Below are 21,652 nucleotides of genomic sequence, written 5' to 3'. Positions count from 1 at the left end.
AGTCAGTCCGGCGCTCGAACCTGGGACCCCTCGCTTACAGGGCGTGTGCTCTACCGACTGAGCTGACACATCTCCTCTAACGTGACCATGTCCGTACCGTGACAACGTTCCTTAAATGACGTCGCAAACATCTAATTCTCGTGTTTCCATAACATATAATTTGACCTTTGGTCTTTCTCTATTTCTTTGGTGTCGCTCAGTACCTTAAAACGCATCATTGAATCAGTAAATGGTTGTTCCATAAGTACGTAAGTGTTTTCTTCCGTTATGACAGGTAGCTGTTATCTAATCTGAAGAGAACATCCAAGTATAACCCTATATCATAAGCGCACTTGAACGATACACTTTGTTGATAATTGATACATGCATGTTTGAAATATAATACAAAAGCTGATAAGTATAAGCACGGTGAGGATATGTACACCGGATATTGCCATTTAGTGAAAAGATATTTTCCGGAAACGTGTTTATTTTTCGTCAACAAGGTAAGTAAAACACCTATTTACTATTGTATTTTACTACTATAGAAGAAAAGAACATTCCTATTAATAACTAGATACTGCTCCCACAAGCTTAAATGACTCAATCTTATGAAGAAACGCTAAAATTTGTGAAAAAATGGAAACTTTATCATCAGATCAATGCAGGTCACATACACATTTCTCCCGATATCTCACTTATTGTCTTGTGATAAAATTCTGAATCGTACGATTTATTTTAAATTAGCTAAACATGTGCAAAATGTCAGCTTTCTAAAATTTCAAATGACGGAGAAATCGGTGATAAATGATCGTCGATAGTGTACTGTGTATTGTAAATATCTGTACTGTGTATTGACCTGTATTATTAGGTTATTTAACATTGTTCTGTACAATACGGAGATATATTTGGACGAGTACACAGCTGAGAAAACCATATTGGATGAGCCGCTAGGCGAGTCCAATATGGTTTTCTCAGCTGGGTACGAGTCCAAATATATCTCGTATTGTACAGTACAATGTTAAATAACCTTTTTATTCTATATCTAATTTATCTAAGTTTAAATTAAAAATGTTTCACTGAATATTGTATTTCTGCCTTTTCTGTATTTTCTAAGCTTGGCATGAGTGCAAATATATATTATACAGAACAATGTTAGGCCTTGAATTACCTTTTTATTCTATATTTATTTCACTTCATACGTAATATACGTAATTCATTGAATGCTGATTTTCTCCATATCAGTATTAAATAAATTATACGGTGCAACCTCCCTACAACAGCAATTTGGCGATTTGGGTGGTTATAATACTTGGCTAAGATATTATGCCAACAAACATTGTTAGCAAGTTTGATGAAGATCGGATAAAAACTGTTCGACTTAAGAGAGCGGGCAAGGCTAAATTCCCCGTTTATTTTTGAGTAATTCATTGTCTGGTACAATTTGGCTGGTTATCGTAATTGGCAGAGATGTTATGCCCACAAACATTGTCAGCAAGTTTGGTGAAGATCCGATGAAAACTGAATTAGAGAGCGGACATGTTTTGGATGCCGACCGCCCGTCCGCTGCCATTCATAATCTTCTCCATTTCGTTTCTTAACCGTTAAATAAAAACTTCTGAGGTAGCTTTTCAGACAGCTGATCTCTTCCAATTTCTTAGTTTCCTCCGGAACGGCTTTTTAGCCACTTTTCAAATATTCCAACATCTGATATGATGTTTGTTTACTGTATTTTAAGGTTTTTGATTATTAACGAACGTGTTAATATCTAAATCAGATAGCATTGTCATCACTTGCATCGTTTTTGTGTGTTATAAACAAAAGAAAACCCCCCAAAAAACAATTAAATCCTGATTTCAAGACACATAATCATACTACGTACAAAGAGCGCCTACTTCATCCGATTTACATTCGGAACATTTTCACGCGTTTCGGGCTTTATCGTATGTTTAACATGGGACTGTTGAACCGTCCAAATACAGAAAATGCAGGATTTTTTATACGCGCGTGCGTCCAAATACAGAAAATACAGGATTTTTTGTACGCACGTGCGTCCAAATACCGTAATATATTGTATGGTCACGTGTTGCAAATGAACGTTCGCGATTGGATAGATAAAATAGATATAGAATAATACATTTTACTGTTCTGTGTAATGTTTACATTATCGCTGAGTTTTATAGAATTAATCGCACAAAATGAACATTATCATTTCCTTTTCAAAGGACAAAACAGTAATTTAGGTACGTGATCTATTTACATTAATATTCATATCGTTTACTCTCTTGTAATTAATGTGTTGTTATATTATATTGAACTGTCAAATGCATATTGATTACATGGGCGGTGCACAGAATATTTTAATCTTCGGTTGATTTTCGGTACATTCTGTATAGTATACGGAAAGTAACCAGCAATTAAAATGTATACGGATGTACTCAAGTCACGATAGCTCAGTGGTCATCGTCAATAGCTTGAAACCTGGAGATCGTAAGAATTTTTTTCACAAATTCAACAAACACTTTGTACATGTACATTTTTATCCAATATTTCCTTCATTGTATTTTCACAAGGATTCTTTTTTTAATTTTTATCTCTCTTTTTTTTTTAAATTTCTCATTCTATATATATCTTTATGTTATTTTTTATTCACGGTTCATTTCATTACATTGCAAATTTTCTAAAAATATTTTAAAAATAGCTAATTTATCATTCATTGTCGGTACTGCTGGCATCGGAGTCATATAAATCATATAAACAAGTAGAAATGGAAAAGAAAAATGTTCTCGTTAATGGGCTCAAACCAGCGATTTCCCGCATACGAGCCATATGCTGTAACAACTGAGCCACAGATACGAACGACGAGTACGTGTTTCACTTACAATATTAATAATGATATTCAGACTCTTTACCAAAACTTCTTTCCGTAAAACATATGGATAGCACCGAAGTAGGGCCGAATATTAAAACATCGGATGCACAGAGCGTATAATGTATGCACATTTGACAGGTGAAGAAATAGCATAAAAATAAGTTCTAAACGTAACTCACAGTCACATCAGTGGGCAATAATTTATTATTTATTCATAATAAGATCGTAGAAAAACCCTATAAGATTTGTCTTTCGTTCTAATTCTTTCCATTAACTGTACTTGTAATGTTAGTATATAAATATAGTTATGTATTTTGTTGGGAATGAATATGTTTAAACCAAAGATATATTTTACATTCAACCATATAATTGCATGCAAAAATTCGGAATGATCTTCAAGTCAGTTCCTGTTCGTTTGATATAGTTCAAAGTTGACATTGACAAGAAACATACTAGTTTGGTCAACAGGGAAGTTGGTCACATATAGGTGATAACGAACCGTTTGCATAGAAATGGCATATATCATTCAAATGAAGTGTGCAAAATTATATTGAAAATATATTTCAAGAATAACACATGGTACTGTTTCCTCCTACTTTTAAAATAAAGTGCTCAGTGCATATGACACCCATTTTGTTCCGTATGAAGCAAGTGGTGAGCTAATTACCTTTCAGAACAATGCATTTAAAGCAATAAAAATAGCTTTGACTATATTATTTTAAGAACATTTCAAGAGGAACTAGTTCGAAGGTTCTATGTCAGTGAGTCTAAGGTTATTGAGGAGAAACCATTTTAAAAGTTCAAAGCCCCTACGGCCTTGACCTTTGAACTATTGACACCATAATCGATAAAGGTCGTCTATTGACCAAGGTTTATGACTCTTTATAGTTTAAAGACAGAAGGATAACATATTTTCATGTTTGCTCTTCTTATAAGGGGAGACCTTTTCCACACTTATCGTCATCATATCCTCGTTATCGAGTTCCTGAGGTACATAATATTGCATGCGTCGTAAGACTGACCAGGCAGGCATGCCGCGGTCCCAAGTTGGGCGCCAACTGTCACAGGGTGAAAAAATGTGCAGTCAGTTCGGGGAGCTGAGCTAACTAGCTGCTTGACACATCTTCTTCCCTAACCTGACCAAGTCTGTACCGTGACAAGTGCGCCCACAAATTAAAGTCTCGTCCTCGAGTTCCGGAGGTACATAATATTGCATGCGCACTTGGAAAATAGATTCTTGAGGGCTTGCACCTGAAGCTTTTCCTCTCGATAATTTTGTTTATCAATGTTTTGTTTTTGTGCCTTTACAGGTAATTAGTCCCCTACTGGTTGAAAACCTGTTTCGGGGACTCCAGGAATGAGTTTTCCCATCCATCCGTATTTCCGTCATTCCGCCCATTCGTCCGTCCATCCACAATTTCGTGTCCGGTCCATTACTCTGCCATCGTTGAAGGGATTTTGATATTATTTGGCACATTTACCTCATAATAAGACGATGTGTCATGCACAACTTTCAGACCCCTAACTCAAAGGTATAGGTCACACTTGGCAGTCAAATGTTAACATGGCATGAACAGGATCTGTTTCGTGTCCGGTCTATAACTCTGTCATTTATTAAGGAATTTTAATATCGCTTGGCACAATTGTTTCCCATGATAAGACAACGTGTCATGCGGACATCTCGGACCCCTGGCTTAAAGGCCACAATTGGAGGTCAAAGGCAACAGGGCATTTTCCCTGTCCGGTCCATAACTCTACCATCCATGAAGGTATTTTAAATCACTTTGCATAGATATTTCCCAGGATGAGACGACATGTCATGCGCAAAACCCGGACCCCTAGCTCAAAGGTCAAGGTCACAATTGGAGGTCAAAAGTCAACATGTTTTTTCACTGTCCGGTGTATAGCTTTGTCATGCAAAACAGGATTTGAATATTACTTGGCACAAATGTTCACCACTATGAGACGGAGTGTCATACGAAATAACCTTGTCCCTAGGTAAAATGTCAAGATCACACATAGAGGCCAAAGGTCAGATACAAGAATGAATTTGTCTGGAATATTTCTTCTTAATGCATGGAGGGATTTTTATGTAACTTGTCATAAATGTTCACTACCATGAGACGGATTGTTTTGCGCAAGAACAAGGACCTTAGGTCTAAGGTCAAGGTCACACTTGAGGTCAAATGCCAAATTCAAGAATGACTTTACCTGGAGCATTTCTTCTTCATGCATTGAGGGATTTTGATGTAACTTGGCACAAATATTCACCACCATAAGGCACCCCCTTTTTTTTAATTATGTCCCTTTGTTGTAACTATAAATAACTTATATTGTAACTTATTTATTACTGGCCATAGCGAAAAATCGAGACCAGTTTTCTGTGGTACAACATGCATGTTACATTGAATTTTTAGATATATTTTGACCTATCTCTACCTCTAAGAGTTTTGTGTGGACTTATATATATATTTTTTTCTATATATTGATTAAATTTAACTTATATGATACCTTTGATATTAGGGGCCTTCGTGGCCGAGTGGTGGGTTCGAGCCTCACTCGGGGCGTTGAATTCTTCATGTGAGGAAGCAATCCAGCTGGCTTACGGAAGGTCGGTGGTTCTACCCAGGTGCCCGCTCGTGATAAAATAATGCACTGAGGGGCACCTGGGGTCTTCCTCCACCATTAAAGAAGCTGGATAGTCGCCATATGACCTATATAAAAGGAGATAAAGAGTCAAGAAATTTCGAATTGCTGATATACAAGTTGGTATACGTGGCGTCGCCAAATGAAAATTTTTAACATTGAGGTGTATGATTCTTTTAATCAAATTCATGGATACTTTAGTGATAATATGAAGTTAATGTTAATATATCTTTAAGCCCGCCCGCTTAGCTCAGTAAGTAAGAGCGTTGGTCTACGGATCTCGAGGTCGCGAGTTCGATCCTCGGGCTGGGCGTATGTTCTCCGTGACTATTTGATAAACGACATTGTGTCTGAAATCATTAGTCCTCCACCTCTGATTCATGTGGGGAAGTTGGCGGTTACTTGCGGAGAGCAGGTTTGTACTGGTACAGAATCCAGGAACACTGGTTAGTTAACTGCCCGCCGTTACATGACTGAGATACTGTTGAAAAATGGCGTTAAACCCAAAACAAACAAACAAACAAACAAAAAATAATATATCTTTAAAAAATTTCCTTCTAAAATACAAAATTTGAAAATAGGCAGTTGATGGGTGAAAATTTCTGCCTTGCTTCTGGTGTCTTCCACGTGATTTATTATTGATATGATTAGTAATGTTGAATCCCAAACAGTGATTTGTCGTTGAATAAATTTGGTTGGAGTTCAGTTGCGAAGAAATTATTGCAAGAAGGCGCACTGCGAGTGATATAACAATACGCATCTGAACGACAAACAATTTTATTTAAGATAAAAAAAGATCAAATCACAGTTTTTGGATAACATTATTTGGATTCTACAAAGTTATCAATAATTATCATCTACATTTTTGAAGATGTTCACGAAATATCTGCATGTTTTGTGTGGTTTTCTTTAAAAACGCGCCGTTATGACGTAATAATTGGCCTTTTGTAAGACCAGGGATTGCCCACGAACTCAAATGCTTCCACAGTACATTGTAATTTCGTCACAGCATAGTAAACAGGGATCGGATATATGCAAAACTTTAAAAACTAAGTGGCTGAGATGAAAGATAACCTCGAGGAAGGGGACTAGGATAGCTCTTGATTAAATTGAAATTGTGACAAAAAGTAAACAACGATATCACCAGTGATTCACTTTGTATGTCCAAGTTGGTTCTGTTTTATCAAACGCTAGAAGGACAAGAATGAAGTAATTGAAACTGAAACTGATTTATTTGATTAAAAACCCTTTTATAAACAAACACATATTGAATGGCGTTGTAAACTTTATTTTAACTTTCATACAAGATTTAGCTTACTAAAAGGTTCTTTCTAGGGTATAACAAATTTTGTTTTTAAGATCTCTTTTAACATCTTGTTACAGATGTCTAATAAAACAGCGATGAAAAACTGTGTTTTGTTATTAGTTTACGTGCATCCTTAACTATTAAGTTATTTTACACAAACATATATTTAACCCAGCCAATAAAGAAAGAACCGAACTGATAAAGTTTATGAATTTTATTTAATAGAAGGGATGTTTCAGTTATAAATGCAAGTGAGAATTTCACTTGAAGCGAACCTATTTCTATTGCTTATATTTGTTGTTGTTGTTGTTTCTGCTGCTGCTGCCTCTACAGCTGACACAACAGCAGTATATCTTAGAGGCCCTGCTAAGAAATAAATGTACATCTATTGAAAACTGAAATTTAAAAGGGTTTTATTTGAATTATCATTGTTGTACATAAAGAGAAGTATTACAATAATAGAAGATATACCTAAGTCGTTTTAAGGTTACTACAGAAATAGAGAGAACCTATATTTAGGCTGGAGGATAATTTGGTTTTGTTTACAAACAGTGTATTATCATCTTTTATTAGTCATCTGAAATGACTCTGGTCATGTTTTCTTGATAGCAATTGAGATCCATACAAACTTTGGTGAGAGATTTGGCCTACGGAAAATGATTCAAACCACTTGTCACTTACAGTGATTTTGCTTAAGTATTTAGTTGGAGTTGCCGAGCGGTTAAGGTCGTTGACTCCTAATCCAGCGGCCCGGGTTCGATTCCCGGGCAGAGAAGCTGGACATTATGAAACACATGTTTCCCACTCAACTAGAGGAGTTCTGGTAAGCAGCCCAGCGTTACTGGATTGAAACCCAGGCATCCTCGCCGCCTGAAAACTAGCCAATTCTGTCTATCTAAAAGAGGGCGTTAAACTGAATATGACTAATATGGATATGAACAAATTTATAAAATAGAAACTAAGGGTCTTACCGTTAATTTTTTCACAAACAGCAATTACATCAAGACTTTTTAACGTTGAAACTTGTGTTACGTCGGATGACGTTTAGGCTACATCAGTGATGCACGCGATGCAAATATATGCTTCTACCGCATTTTGTGAAATATTTCACGAAAAGTGCCCCTATTTTATTTCATAAATTAGTTCGGAATTTTCATAGCAAAAACACTGCGTAAGTCGTTAGTAAATTGAATCGTTTTCCGTCGACCAAATCGTCCACCGAAGCTCGTATGGTGCTACTCTTAAGATCAAAAGAATCGCGCATTTTTAGGACGTCATAGTGACATTTTATGAAATTTCCGATTGACAACACTGACTTATATCATTCTGTTTCCCTTGTCAAGAGCATCCGAATGTTGTTTTAGAAATTAATACAGCGAAAAAAAAAATTAGCCATTTTTATTCAAGATACTTCAATTTTTCATTAATTTGCTGAACAAAGAAAGTTAAGTTTTATAAAATATCTGAATCGTACAAAATGGAGAAGAGTTGTCCTTGTATATGAAATATCAGGACAATACGAAATCTTTACTTTTCGACCATTATAACGACGATCGACGTCAAAGAGGACTGTCAAGCCACCTTAATTCACTCAATTCTTCGAATTGTGGTGGCATCTTAAAAAGCAGCTATCCCGGTGGAACCGAATTACGCATCCTCTTTTAAATAATTACCACTTTTGTGAGCCTCGGTGGCGCAATGGTAGCGCGCTTGTTTATTAAAGCGGACAGGTCTCACCAAAGGGATATTGTTTCGCCGTATCAAACCTTTGCCAATAGAAACAGATGATCTAATGGAAGACGGATACATTAAGAAATCCTTTTGCAACTTGGAACCCCTGCAACTTTCAAGGTACACGGTAGAACATACTTAGACCATAGATCACGAAACTCCTGCTTTAAAGGAGCATGACTTTTTGTTTAGAACATGTTTTAGATCTAAATCTTTTTGTTAACTATAAAAGCTGCATGCTTCAAGTATTTCAAGAGGCTTAAGTTTTATTTTTCCAATATTTTTCCAAGATTTGGTGAGATAGTACCTTTAACAGCCTCGTAATTTTGCGACATCTTACCTTCTGTACAGTGTAGTGTAAGCATTCTGGAACTTATAGTAATGGTGATTTTGTACGAAATTTTAGAAAAAACATCATTTTGTTATTGCATCCTACATGTTGAACTAATTTCGTAATAGCATGGGCTCGCGGGCTCATTACGAAAAAAATGTTATTGACGGTGAAATAGTTCATTTTCTGGATTGTAAGATTGTAAAAAAGCAATTTATACGTGGAAAAGCACAATGTTTTATGCCACCCCTGATAGTGATGTTAAATACCCTTAACCTTCATTATGTCACCTATATGTTATCCATATATACTTCCGAAAATAGGCACAACGGGTGTGGGGTAGCCCAGTGGTTTTATTACCTGTGATGCTCCTCGTCGTTAGAAATTATTCAAATTTCAGTATATTGTTGAAGAGACATTCTTCTTTGGACTTTGGGTATTTTTGTCACTTTTCAAGCGTTTTTAAGTAGAGAAAGTCAACAATTATATCAATAATAATTATAAGGCATAAAATATGCAAATCGGTTGTGTGGAAGTCCCATGTTTTATTACCTGTGACGCCCTGGACTATAAGATGTTGTTCGAATTTCAGTATAATATTGAACTACTGTATAGTCATTCTCCTGGAGGTTTGGGTGATTTGTGTCACTTTTCAAGAGCTTTTAAGTGACACGTCTTGAGTAATCATTATGTATAGGGCTGTTATCACCTTGCCAGGGCCATTATCACTCAAAGGCACCGCTCTCCCATGCATTTACCTGTTTACTACATGTTTACCTATAATATGGTAAGAAAAGTTTAGTGTGTCATTTTTATAAGTACTGGCATCTAGATCTACCTTCTGGCATAATAATTTTCAGCTTTTCAGTTTCTATATTATATGTATAAGAGACTATATACTGTATAAAATCAAATGCATTGATAGTTGTACTATGTTGCTTATAGCATAATTTAGGGTTGAAAATAAGTTATATCTTGAAAATACGACGTTAGGTTCAAGATAATAAAACTAAAAACTGAAATATTCGCTGTTTTACCTCCATAAAACGACTGACGTCATTTCTGTTTACGTTATTTCGTTAATTTTCCGCGCTAACGCCAGGGCCATTATCGATAATAGCCACGGGGCCAATTATGATAATGTGATAATGCATGAGGCAATAAGATAACAGGAACATTTTCAGCACAAAACTGTTACTATTTATAGGTACTCATGTAATAAACCCCTTTGTAACAGTTAAAACCATTGCACAATATGTTAACCCTAGTTTCTGTTATGATACCCGTCCCGACTTGTATATGAAGTTGTAGTGTGTTTTTAAAGAAACCAGGGAAGCCAGGACCACTTCTTGGAATTAAAAAAACAACAAAGAAAAAAAAAAAAAAAAAAAACAAGGGCTGCAGTCGAATACAGCCGTATCTCCCGCCGATGCCATTTGAAAAAAAGGACCCTAACACCAGAACGGGTTGAGCAAATCAAAGATTTTTTTCTTCCTCCACAACTAAGCATTAGTAGAAGTAATCCCTGAAAGTCTGAATCAGTTCCGTCCAATAATGAATGAGGAGTTGCGGTCACAAAAATGTTGCACGGATGCACGCACGGACGGGTGCCATTACCATATTCTCCTCCGATGCCTATCGGCGGGGTATAATTATGTTGTAAGTGTACCTTAGATGGGTTAGGGTTTGGGTTAGGGGTCGTTATTCTATAGGGGGTCACGATTTTATGTTAGGGTCATTTTTCAACGTGTGGGGGAGTCACTCTTCTATATAAAATAATGACCGGGGGTCATTATTCTATATAAAATAATGATCGTGAGGGGGGAGGGGGTCATTATTCTATGGGGTCAGTTTACAACGTTACATCGCCTTAGGAGAAAATGATTAAGTGCTCTCTATATAGCCTCATTAACGTTAATCTCGAAACTTATGGTAAGTCGAATTTTTTAGAAAGGTATAACAAAATTTTCGGCAAGTTATCCAGTTCTTAATATAGGAATAGGTCGAGGTTTCGAAACTTTCGAGTTTTCTTCTTCAGAATAAACTCAGAATATAAGACGCAGATGGTACGAATGATTTTCAATCAATATAATATGACCTTCTAAATGCACCTTATCATCTTTTGTCAAACTACGTTTATCTTTTTTTACACGTCTGTTTGAAAACTTCCGCATCATTATCTTTGTAGAGCAACAACTGAACAAGGGTAGAAAATATTTTCCTTACTAAAATGCTCGAGGAACTAATATTTTGGTATATGAAAGCAGTGTAATAATATTGATATTAACTAAAAGAACATAGTTATACTTTTACTCGGCCTATAACATTAAATACTTTGAGATTTAATACGTCCTTTATCTAGTGAGCAATTCGTCACCGCGGGACTATTTGGGCACAAACTGACGAGAACTTGCGGGATCTAAGGATTTTGGTATGTACATGTAACATATTGTTTTAAGTGTTATACTGTTCAATACATGTCACTTAAAGTAAATATGTTAACATTTATACTATTCTAAGAGGTTGATTCAAATACAAATGTGCAAAGTGAAATATTACCTTTGTAACGTAAAGTTTGCTGAATAACAAATTAGTATTTTCTTTAAAAAAATCCTCATGTTATTATTTTCACGTGAGGTTCTTTTATAATGTTTATTTATTCTCCGAATATAAATTTTGCAAAATTGATAGAATTTAGCATTGAAAGATATCCTCCTGGGATCAGTCAGATAAATTGTGTTAGGTACGAAAATATCAATTTTCCTAACCACCATACTAATAACTTTCTTTTTTCGCTTTCATTTTTATGTCCACATGGTATGATGATGATCTTTCGAATGTTTTGCTGTTGAATCAGCTTCTGCTATACTGTTTTAATTCTACCCGAATACATAAATTGAAGTCTTTCAGCATGCAAATCTGATATAGTTTAAGCTGACAAACATTTGGATGCAAAGGTATTTTTAGATTATTAAGTCAATTTTATTTTGTCTTTTGTTTTATTTATTGCAAACATAAAAATATTTTTTTCCTCTTAATATAAATGACTGGACATTCTTGAAACGAAAAATATATGTATTAGTAGTATAGGCGTCGGTTTGGGGCCAGAAGTGCGCATGCGTGAAAATGACGTCATGCGCAGCCACCATTTTGAATTCTATTTTTAGAATGACATCATCTTTCTATTTAAAGAATGACTTCACAATGTTATAAATAGAAACGATCTTTATAAATCTGTTTTAAGACTGTCTTACTAAACAGGATTGTATATTCTATGAATAGCAAATGTCTCCCTGAAGAATATAGAGTTGACTTATATACCTATCTAGAGCGTCTTAGATATAAATTATATTTGAACATATAGATTTATCTATGACCTAATTGAATAATTACATTGTATGATAAACAAAGAACTTATTAATGATAATCTAAAGTAAAATATTTATCACCTTTTAAATTAAAAACATAAAGCTTTATTTAAGATTGCTACGTTAGAAGTAACGTTAACTGAAAATAAAAGGATACTTTTTTGCTTAAGATGTTTCATTGCTATGAGTATACAGTACCTAAAATAGTTGCACCGACGTCGAAAGTTCATTCTAAATTTAGACTATGAGTTCATTTGAATGACTTCTTGTTAAAACATACATAAAAGATACATGGTCATTTACTTAGTGGACGCCTAGGAGGTAACATCGTAAGCAAAAAAGTATCATTTTATTTTCAGTTAACGTTACTTCTAACGTAGCTATCTTAAATAAAGCTTTATGTTTTTAATGTAAAATGTGATACATATTTTACTTTAGATTATCATTAATATGTTCTTTGTTTACCATACAATGTAATTATTCAATTAGGTCATAGATAAATCTATATGTTCAAATATAATTAATATCTTTTTGATATTCTTGAAATATTTTGTTTTCGTGTTATCTCCCATAGGTATATAAGTCAGCCCTATATACTTCAGGGAGACATTTTTTATTCATAGAATATACAATCCTTTTTAGTAAGAAAATCTTAAAACAGATTTATAAAGATCGTTTCTATTTATAACATTGTGAAGTCATTCTTTAAATAGAAAGATGATGTCATTCTAAAAATAGAATTCAAAATGGCGGCTGCGCATGACGTCATTTCACGCATGCGCACTTCTGGCCCCAAACCTATGCCTATACTACTTGTATTCATATGGGAAATTGGTGAGTTGACCCCAATATTATGTTTTTAAACCCTTAAAAGTTGCCTGAACGATGGTATAAAGGGGCCTCCATGGCCGAGTGGATAAGGTCGTTGACTTCAAATCACTTGCCCCTTATCGATGTGGGTTCGAGCCTCACTTTGAGCGTTGAATGCTTCGTGTGAGGAAGCCATCCAGCTGGCTTACGGAAGGTCGGTGGCTCTACCCATGTGCCCGCTCGTGATGAAATAATGCACGGAGGGGCTCCTGAGATCGTCCTCTACCATCAAAGCTGGAAAGTTGCCATATGATCCATAACGAAACTGTGTATTTTCTGTCTTAGGTTCCAAATAGGCCAATATAATGATATCATGTATCTGATAAAGAAATGGTCATTAAGAACATTGTACTTGTGGGTCAGAGTTGAGTATACCCTGCATCTTGGTATAGCAGATGGAGCTCATTCAGCATGGGTAAAATGACTATTGCAGTCCGTCATAGTTACAGTCAAAGCTGATATGTGCTCTTTTATTCGTGAACTTACTAAAGTTGAAAGAAAAGTTACGATCAGGTAACTCTAAACAAACAACTTTAATTTTAGGCGTAACAACATTTTCAATATTTAACTAAAACTGTAATAGATTTGCCAGTATTTCACTCTCTAGCACACATGTAAGTACACATGATTGGTTTGATACATTTATATCACCTAATTACGAAGCGTATTACATAATCAAAGCCAAGTGCCAGTTCTCTTGACCATTTCCATTTGACAGGACTAGCAATGTCAATGTATGCTATAAATGCCTGTCTACAACCTGCTTGATACAATGTTATTTGCTACATACGTGAACATCTGTCAGGGGGTTGCTTTCAATACACCTAATTGCTTTAGAAAATATATTCCCTGTCTTATTTTGATATTTCTTTGTATGACAGAACAGCCTATCCTTTCAGTTGTCAAGTGCGCATCTTGAATCTTTTAACACAGAATAACCATAAGTAAAGATATCCTATGCCTTTGATGTGTCTTTTCAAAGGCATAGGATATCTTTACTTGAAGTCACAACATGCGGTGTACTAACTGGTATGCCAAAAAGACGGCTTACTACGGAATCGGCCAGCGTGTACCAGAACTGTTTGGAACGGCCAAATAAATCTACAGCTAGCAACTAGCAATCTGTTTTACTATAGAAAATACCAGTGTGTATCAATGTTGGTTGCTCGTAACATTATCACTTTGTGGTTATTTTGCATCTGCGGCAAACAAATGCGTACCATGTCGCATACGAGTTAGTGCACCACATGTTGTGTTTTCAAACGTTTGGTCATGTTATAAACAAAGGCATCAAGCTGTAAGTCAGTAAATGGTGCCAGATAAAATTCAAATCCCTAAAGGAAATAGACAACATGAAAACATCTAAATTACCCGATTTTCACAGGTGGAGAGAAACATTAAGTAATAAACATACTAAATAGCTGACCTTTTTATTCTAGATAAAATTGACAAATTTCAAATGGCTACAGCACAAAGCATGACCTGTTTTAAATGTCTGTAACTTATACTTTTACATTTTCATTAAGAATATTGTCAGTGCTGAAAAAACATCAAAAGAAAATTGGGGGTCATCTACTTCAGTCAAACAAACCAACTATAATATCAATTAAAAATGATACCCCAAATTGTATGACCTACATTTCCATAATAAATCTGTCATGCTATCATATTATTGCGAAAATAATTCCTACATGTCAAGGATAGGTCTGTTACGTGATTTCAGAAAAAAAATGTAAAAAAGGAAGGAAAAAAGCTCTATAGAGCAAAGGACTCTTTGAATGCGCCATTTTGCGACTACCATGATTTTTTTCCGCGCCAGTTTTCTATATATGTCTGTATACCGTAATTATGACCCTTGTATTGTTTAATTCTGTTGAATCTGGATTGACCAGTAATGACAATTGACTTTCATTACCATGTACACTTCATAGAACCAATTAAATGCCAGTGCAATAACACATTCATGTATAAGAAATATAAATTTGTCAATCAAATGTATTAGAGAAGTACTGGGAAACCTATGACAATTCTCAGATATCTATTAAATGGGTGTTAATATCAGTTTCTTTTATCTTATGAGTCTTTAGATGAGTCATTTGATTTGAAAACATAATTATGTCATTATAATTTTATATAACATACAAAAATTCTCCGTTGAAGGGCCTCTCTTTTTTATATAAATCTATTGCCCTAATAAATACAGATATATAGGGTAACTCGTGGACCTAAACATGGGAATAGTTTTTACTTTTTTATATATTTTATACATAATATGCATGAATTCTGTTTCTTTACTTATGTTCAGTTCAGTTCAGTAATATGATAATTCAATGACTGAAATAAATCTATTTGCCCTTAAAATGTGTTTTTTTTTAACAATTTCCCCTTTAAGGACCTCATATTATTTTTCCTGAGTCATGTATATTGAATGTGTATAAAATATAATTGAATAAATTTTGTATCAAGGGTTATAATTGGTTAAGGTAATGAATTAACATTTTTGAAATTGTTCTAGATATATTTAATTGAAATAAATGAAAGGTAGTTCCCCTTTGGGGCCTCATGGTTTGGTCTATTTAAGCCAACAAATCGTATATGTAGTCCATTTCTGATCCAGTATACTTTATAATAGTCAAACACAAACTTCCAGGCATTCTTCATAACAAACATCTTTTCACACGCAGTTTGAAATGACACATACATTAAAATCTGATTACCTCCCTTTTTTTGTATGTATCTTGAGAAATAAGAGTATTTTGTAGAAAACTTTGTATATTTGTCAGTACCAAATGGTTGTTTGTCTATGCTAGTGATATGTTATCCATGTTTAGATCATATGAAACATTAATTTATAGATAAATTTCAAGTTAAAGGAAAAAATATTTTTTTCAAGACATTTTTACCTCCCGTTTTAAAACTGATTTAAAAGGAGGTTCCAGAGCAGATATAGCGTGTCTCCTCCTCTTGTAGGATTTGAGGTACATTAAAGTAATTTCATGCAAAATTTGGTGCTTTCTCCACAAAGGGGAACATCTTTGCCATTTTTTGTTCCATATCTTACTCGCTATACACAGTCTCTTTTGATTACAATTATAATTACTAGTGTGCTACGAATCAGTTGTCTTATCATTTGCTTCTTTAATCACACAGTTGTTGGTGCTCGATTTCCTTGTTTCTTTGTTCCCTTGAACAACGTATCGTATTTTTTTTATCGTTTTGCCAGATAGTGTCACCGCTGGATGGGGTACTGTTCTTCGTTTCCGTTTGTTTGCTTGACTTGAACTCTATTTTACATTGTTTTTGTCTTACAATTTTTTTGTCAATATAATCATATACATCTGCAGTTTGTTCTGATTTACATAGCAATTGTCTTTTCTCTTTTTCTCTCTCTGTTTCGCTTGTGTGTACGTGTGTGCACACTGTGTGTGTGTGTGTGTGCGTGCGTGCGTGTGTGCGTCTGTGTGCGTGTGCATGTGTGTATTATGTTTGAATTCCATGAAAATATGTGTCCATTTTTTACCCCTGCCATTCAGAATGTAATTGTATATGTCGATAACACCGAGTCCCAACGTAAGCGTTGACCGGTGGCATTATTACTTGCGAGCAGGGCGCTTTTTGCGGTGGTTTTCACCAGTTAATGTAATGTTTTCCTTCGCAGTTTTTTCATTACTAAAGTTTTGTTAGGCCTAGAAAAATTCTTTGTTTCCGGTAACATGCTCAATGAAGGAACAATGAAGAAACATGAAATGTTAGTCTACATATTGATAAAAATGACTTTTGTTCCCTGTCGGATCCTGAAAACTCGTAATAAAAACGTTTTTCATAAATTCCACCTGCTCGTACTTACGCATTTACATTTTTGTAAACCACCGACTCGGACGTAAGACAAAGCCTTCGGCGACGGCCGGGTTTTGCCGGGCTAAGTATCTTTGAAACTGCATACAACGTTGACCGACCTGTTAAAGTGAGTACGTCGGGGCCTCCGTGGCCGAGTGGTTAGAGTCGTTGACTTCAAACCATTTGCCCCTCATCGATGTGGGTTCGAAACCTCATTTGGGGCGTAGAATTCTTCACGTGAGGAAGCCATCCAGCTGGCTTACGGAAGGTCGGTGGTTCTACCCAGGTGCCCGCTCGTGATGAAATAGTGCACGGAGGGGCACCTGGGGTCTTCCTCCACCATTAAAGCTGGAAAGTCGCCATATGACCTAAAATTGTGTCGGTGCGACGTTAAACCCAACAAAATAAATAAATAAATAAATAAAGTGAGTACGTCATACTTGTATGACGAAAATACGAGACATTTTAACACTAATTTATCCAATTACAACGAGAAAATGAAGGGGCGGTAGTCAAATACGTGTTTTTAGTGAATATTTCCTGAATGCTAGAAAAAACTACAAATGGTATGAAAATTTCGATACATACCAATAAAAGCGTGTTTATTGTAGGTCATCCTCAGCTAATTCCCAAAAACAAAGCTTTAGTAATGGAAAAACTGCCAAGGAAAACATTACCTTGACTGGTGAAAACCACCACAAAAAACGCCCTGCTCGAACGTAATTATGCCACCGGTCAACGCTTACATTGAGAATCGGTGGATAAGGTGTTATATGCTTAAGACTATTAAATTTATAACTGTTCTGTTCTGTACTTAATTGATTCAGCCGGTCGTGTGCGCAAATACTTTCTAAGGTCAACTATCGCAATGCCGACTTGGTTTTGAAGTCAGACATGACTTATATACAATTATGCAACAAAATAACCAGTCTTGGCTTTTATGGTAATTATGTCAATTTAGTAGAGAGCACAATTAATTGAATGAATAACTGTATCATGCTCGCATGGATAACGGCTTCTCTATAACTAAACTCCAAGTGGGAATGTGCATGCCAGCTTTTGTGACTTATATATATTTTATTTGATTGGTAAAATTGTTACGTAGGAAATCATGTGTCAGACAATGTGGATTTTCAACCTATGTAATTAACATTATTGTTTAATTTTATTATCTATTGTCAGACATGGGCTCTGCTAGTAGCAGTTTGGATTCCATAGGACCAAGTAACTTAAAGAAGATTTTGTCGATAGGAAAGGAAGAAATAGTAGAAGTGTATGCATATAAAACTCCGCTTTCAGACTGGCAGATTACTGACTTCATCATTCATCATCAATTTATAGTCCTCAGAACAAATAAGAATAACTGGTTTACAATTGAAAAGAATACCAAAGGTGTACTGACACAGAAACACCAAAGCTTGGAAGAAATAAAGAGAAAAAGAAGTCACAGACTAACCCTTATAAAGAAAGACCGTGTTCGTGAAACTCTGTATCAATTTCGGAAATGGCTTTCCGACATCTCCGTTGAAAGAAATGCTGATTATCATGTTTTAACTAATAATTGCAAGGCTTTTGCGAAAGAGACGTATAATCATTTTGTCATCTCTACAGACTTGTAAAGTGTTTTTTATTACTTTCAAAACTGGTTATAGAGATAGTAGTTAAAACTTCAAATTCGTTTTTACAGGATTATTTTTCATTGTGAAATGATAGTAAAGTGAACCAACTTACTAAATATATTTATGCTTTTCTTGCTTTCCATGTAAAACAGGAAAAATGCCTTTTATAATATAAGAAGCAAAATGGACAACTCTGTTATTGACAGTCTTTTCACTGACATTGGAATTTCCCCAATTAAAGTCTATTAAATTCTCAACAGCTAAAACAATTTAATAGAGTAAAGAATAAGTTTTGTCTACTTTCAGCACTTTGAAAGAGCCTATCCTGAACGCCCTTTTGTCTATTAGTAAATTCGAAAATAAAAAACTAGCCAATAGTCTAAAGCTCATGAAAACTTTCTGATTGAAGAGAGAATTACATGTTCTTTACTTTAAGCTTACCAAAATCATACCAAACAAGAAATATCTTTAAAAATGATGGTCGGCGAATTGTAATAAGGAAAGAAGTTTACAAATTTTTCATCTAACATTCATCTTTCATCTAACATTTTTCAAATTGCAAAACTAAACACCGCACTTTAACAATTTAAATGGTTCTTTTTTAATTTTTCGCAAAGGTTTCGTAGGGTTGCAATTTTGTTTCGTATATCCTTAGACGAATAATTACAGCAGTAGTTCGATGAAGATTCATAAAGCGGTTCATGAGAAAAGGTCATTAAACGTGTATATTTTTAGCTAAATTGGTCCCTATTCCCATTTGTAACAAAATAGCAGGAGACCTTACGATATTGTTACACATCGAGTTTGATAAAAATCCATTACATTTTAGTGGTTAATGCGAAGAAAGGCATATCTACTTTTAGCTATAGTGGTCCCTAATAGGGCCCAAGTTCCTATATAAATAAATTTGGAAGAGGACCTTATAATGATGCTCCAGACCAAGTATGACAAAGATCCACCAAGCTGTTCATGAGACGCTGTATAAAGGCATTTCTAGTTTTAGCTCTAGCAGCCCCTAAAAGGGGTCATATGTCCCAGCTCAACAAAGTTGGCTGCGGGCCTAATAAAGATGCTACAAATCAAGTTTGATTAGAATACATGAGAAAAAAATCAATTAAAGGATTTTTTTATTTATTATTTTTATTTATTTCTAAAATAGGCCAACTGATCCCGCTTTAACAAATGCATATTCGCTATTCGTGAATCTTTGGACAATGACGTCACACCTATAAAAAGTGAAAGTCAAGCAAAACATACAATTGTTATTATTTCAATATTTCTGTTTCAGAAGCAAATTTTGACTGCATAAGCAGTTTGACCGTAGTTATATCACATAGATAAACTGTATGAACGTACCTTCATTTCATGTAAAATGAGATTCAGTCATTATATACATTAATAATGAAACTAGGGAAATCCTTTCGTGCCATTTAAAATTGTCGCCTCGCCAACAGCGACAACGGATAATTATCGCTTTGTCCCCTTTTCCCGAAAACATATTACATGCGAGTTTTAACAATCCTCGCGGGGTTTAAGGGGCGACAATTACGTTTTAAATTTGTGCTTGTCTTTTTAAACCTCGATCGTGAAATTAAAAATCCAATAGACATATTGGGGAAAATTAGTAAAACCTCCTTGTCGATTGTCCACTGTCCTTGGGTTATTTTCGGACAAATTGATCGATTAATTTTTTGGGGTATTTTATCAATCACCGAAACAAATTTCAATGACGCCCTCCTGGCTGAACACCACAAACCCACTGTACTTTATTTCCATAAAAAATTTTGACTTTTTTCTAGCATTCAATTTTCAGAGACTTTCGTTTTTTAAAAAATCTGAACTTTTGTGACAAAAAAAGAAAACCCTCTTTCGCCCATGTAGTAATTTAGGGTAAAAGCGTTTTTCTTATTTTCCCCATACGGAAAAAGTTCGTGTTTTTCTTTAATTCAAATAATTGTAGAATGTTCCAACCAAGTTTTTTTTAATGAATTCTTTTATAAAAAAATCAAACAGGGACAATCTATAGTAATTTAAGTTTTTTACCGCCAAAGGTTTGTGGGGGGACCATCTAAAATTACCATTTTTGGGAAAATAGCTATTTCTTCATATAAAAAATAGAGGGGGGGGGCCTTGTCAAGAAGCTATACTTCAAATTGATGTCTGATTTTAATAAACAAAGACAACCAGTACCTCGAGGGAAACGGGTCAAGTCAGTTCAAACCCGTGGGCTGGGGGTCAAAGTCATGGGTTCAAATTGGTAATATTCTCAAAATTGATTTTCCAGCATCAAGGCATCCTGAAAAGAAATAAAATCTTCACTAGTCCAAAAACACCATTGGAAAAATTTCTCTGGGCCCCCCCGGCCGGGCCATTTAGTCTTGGCTCACCAAAGCATATAACAAGTTTGGTAATTTTTGATACCTTCCTAGCTTGAGGGCTAATTTTTACTTGTAAGTATTTAGACATCTCCAAAACTATCCATATTGGTTTAGGTGGGTACCCGGATTGGGATCGAAACCCCCCAAAACCCCAAGGGGCATCCGAGGTACTCTACAGTACTCGAAGCCGGGGACTTTATCGAAAACCTTTTCCCGCGGGGTCAAAAAAGAAATTTCAAAGTTCGAACCTGCTTGGTGCCCTTTCACAACCTGCCGCCCTTCGGGCTAACGGGTACCTGAACGGGGTTCCAATCTTTAGCAGGACCTAACCTACACAGCATGAAAAAAAATAAATTACTATGTCAGGGCAGGGGGTAAAACCCGGGGTTTCAAACCTCAGACTGACAAATTTGACGTATTTCCTAATTTTAACCTACCCTGACCTTAAAAAACCCTGCCATGACCTTTAGGGGTATGTAAAATATCAAACTTATATTATCGATAAAAAGGGACCATACATCTTAGATATAACATAAGAAAACCCGGGGGCCACAGGCACCAAGGGGTTAAAAACCGTCCAATATTGATAAAATTAGTCGTTTGACCCAACATTCCTCCTAATTTTATCTTGTCCACCTCAATGGTATCCTTATACCCAAATTTTTTGAACAGAAGTATGATCCAACAATCAACATAGTAGAAGGGATATGTATGA

General features: G+C 35.3%; 1 long non-coding RNA gene across 1 annotated transcript; it reads left to right on the top strand.

Moving 5' to 3' along the window:
- Positions 1–321: 321 nt before the first annotated feature.
- Positions 322–18,675, top strand: LOC128554407 (uncharacterized). The gene is made up of 2 exons (XR_008369601.1): positions 322–485; positions 18,123–18,675. It is a non-coding gene; the product is annotated as an uncharacterized LOC128554407 (long non-coding RNA).
- Positions 18,676–21,652: the final 2,977 nt, after the last annotated feature.

This window comes from Mercenaria mercenaria, unplaced genomic scaffold, assembly GCF_021730395.1.
Source record: "Mercenaria mercenaria strain notata unplaced genomic scaffold, MADL_Memer_1 contig_5020, whole genome shotgun sequence".
In the NCBI taxonomy this organism is placed as follows: Eukaryota; Metazoa; Mollusca; class Bivalvia; order Venerida; family Veneridae; genus Mercenaria; species Mercenaria mercenaria.
Note: the sequence above shows the minus strand (reverse complement) of the source record. Positions and strands in the feature narration are given on the sequence as shown.